The sequence below is a fragment of the Octopus bimaculoides genome, chromosome 29 (assembly GCF_001194135.2).
Source record: "Octopus bimaculoides isolate UCB-OBI-ISO-001 chromosome 29, ASM119413v2, whole genome shotgun sequence".
In the NCBI taxonomy this organism is placed as follows: Eukaryota; Metazoa; Mollusca; class Cephalopoda; order Octopoda; family Octopodidae; genus Octopus; species Octopus bimaculoides.
The window spans coordinates 4,079,048-4,081,687 of record NC_069009.1 but is presented as its reverse complement, the minus strand read 5'-3'; the positions used below and the strand labels follow the sequence as shown (position 1 = coordinate 4,081,687).

The following is a 2,640-nucleotide window of genomic DNA, read 5'->3' as shown; positions in this document are numbered from 1 at the left end:
AGGAAGAGAAAAAGAAACAAAGAGAAGAAAAACAAGAACAGCAACAATTAGCGAAAGATTAATACGTCGGCGGGGGAACGTGAATGCGAAAGATAAAAGCTGGTGAAGTAGGAAGAAATTTGGGAGAAGCTGAAACGAAGAAGAATGAATAGCGAATGAAGAATAAGATGACGGAGTGAAACAGAAGTAAAATACCCCAAGAGAATTAAAAGAAAGGAAAGAAAAATGAAAGAAGGAAAGGAGGAAGATAAAAAGAAGAAGAAAATAAATAGAAGAAGAAGAAGGAGAAGGAGAAGGAGAAGAAGGAGAAGAAGAAGAAGAAGAAGAAGAAGATAGGCGGCGAGCTGGCAGAAACGTTAGCATAACGGGCGAAATGCTTCGCGGTATTTCGTCTGCCGTTACGTTCTGAGTTCAAATTCCGCTGAGGTCGACTTTGCCTTTCATCCTTTCGGGGTCGATAAATTAAGTACCAGTTACGCACAGGAGTCGATGTAATCGACTTAACCCCTTTGTTTGCCCCCTCTATATGTTTAGCCCCTTGTGGGCAATAAAGAAATGGAAGAAGAAGAAGAAGAAGAAGAAGAAGAAGAAGAAGAAATGTCTAGCATGGTAATCATTGGTGCTGGAGATTTAAACACCGCACATGATAAACAGACCGAATAACACATTTTGATACACTCCTCTACAAACATCCATACACAAACAGACACTCACACACACACTTACACGCGTGGTGCGCACACACATACACACACATTTACATAAAGACGTTTGCGCTAAACTATTCCCCTCAATTGTCACACTCATATATCCCAAATCTCAGGAATGGACCCTCACTTACATTCACGGTCATTTACAAGAAATAACACATTTTAGACAGAGACAAAATTTCACACATACACAGAGACATACACATGCATTCACTAAATGGTTCCCCTGAAGTTATCATGCTCTCATATATCCCATATCTAATAAATGAGTACACTCACAGATTCACAACCAATAAAACACATCTTTAGAAAGACGGGTGAGGTAGCTTAATATGAATGATGGGAAGACGTTACATATTTAGAAATATATCGTCAATGAAATATAAAAATGAATGATTCAACTTACAGATCTGTTAAACTGGACAGATTTCGGAAGGTGTCTGTCTTGATTTCCGTGATATCATTAGAACTCAAAAATCTAAAACATAGAATTAAGTTAAGAAGGAATTGTATAGACCATATTTGGGACAGAAATTTGGCTAAACAATTAGATTATAGAAGGGATGGAAATTAGATCACGATAAAGATTAATTTCATGAAGATAATAGCGACATTGATGATGTTGATGACGATTGTAGAAAGATTCGTTGATACTTGCAAGCGAGTGTTAAAATAAGTAAGAAATGACGCAGATAATGATGATGCGCTAACGAAATTCTTGAAGGTATATAGAGTAACGGCCAATCCTAATACCAGTTCAGGAAAGTCTCCGGCAGAGTTAATGTTCGCACGAAAGATAGAATCGATTTTCAATGAATTATTGTCAGGAAAAATATATTAAATAGGAATGTTAAAAAGGCAACAAAACACTTCGAAGTCAGAAACAACAGCGAAGAAGACGAACATCGTCTTGGATGATCTGTAGAGCTCGATGAGGACGTCCTCAAAACACTGGTTGTAAATGTTGAGGAACTAGCAAAGAAGCTTGGATTTGGTCATTCAACCATTCATCGACATCTGCGCGCCATCATAAAAGTCAGCAAATTGGGTCAATGGGTTTCTCACAAACTTTCCGAGTCTAATCGCATGCAGATAATGAATGTGTTCTCTTCTTTGCTAATTCAACGGTACAACAGTGTAAGACTACCCTTCAGATATACTTTCATTGTGATTTCTGCAATGTGGTACATAAATTGTCAAGCTATCACGTTTCACGTATAGCAAAGAAGAACAGAAAGAAGGAAAAGAAAAAACAGCAGAAGAAAATGAAAAAAAAGAAGAAGAAGAAGAAGAAGAAGAAGAAGAAGAAGAAGAAGAAGAAGAAGAAGAAGAAGAAGAAAATCATAGAAGTAGAAATAGTAGCAGAAGAACGAGGATGAGAAGAAGAAGAAGAAAAAGTCTAGGATGGTAATCAGTAGCAATGGAGACGTAGACACCGTACATGATAATCAGACCGAGTTACACAGACATTATGATATGCATGCATATCTTTGCACTAAATTTTCCCCTTGTCACTCACACATATTTTCCAACTTTGAGAAATGGGCACTCACTCACATTCAAAGGCATTCATAACTAGTAACACACACTTTGGACAGTGGCAGATTTTACACATGCACAGAAACACACACATGCATTCACTAAACGGTTCCCCTGAACTATCACGGCCTCATATATTCAACGTATAAGAAATGGGCACACACTCACACACACACACAGATTCACAAACAAGACAGTGTCATGTGACAACTTGCTGGGGCTGCCTACTGGACCCTAGCATCGGGAAATTTAGACAGTGTCACGTGACAACTTGCTGGGGCAGCCTGCTGGAGCCTAGCAGCAGGTATAAAAAGGGGAATTTGACAAGACAGTCAGTCGGACGCTGACACTCGTTGATGCTGCATCGAAGAAGCCAGGGAATAGAAGAAAG

General features: G+C 38.8%; 1 protein-coding gene across 1 annotated transcript in view; it reads right to left on the bottom strand.

The window, feature by feature from the left end:
- Positions 1-1,262, bottom strand: part of LOC106878254 (uncharacterized) — a 23,844-nt gene extending 22,582 nt beyond the window's left edge. The window contains exon 1 of the mRNA XM_014927428.2: positions 1,117-1,262. The gene's annotated coding sequence lies outside the window, so the exon portion shown is untranslated. The remainder of the gene's footprint in view (positions 1-1,116) is intronic.
- Between the last annotated feature and the right edge of the window lie 1,378 nt (positions 1,263-2,640).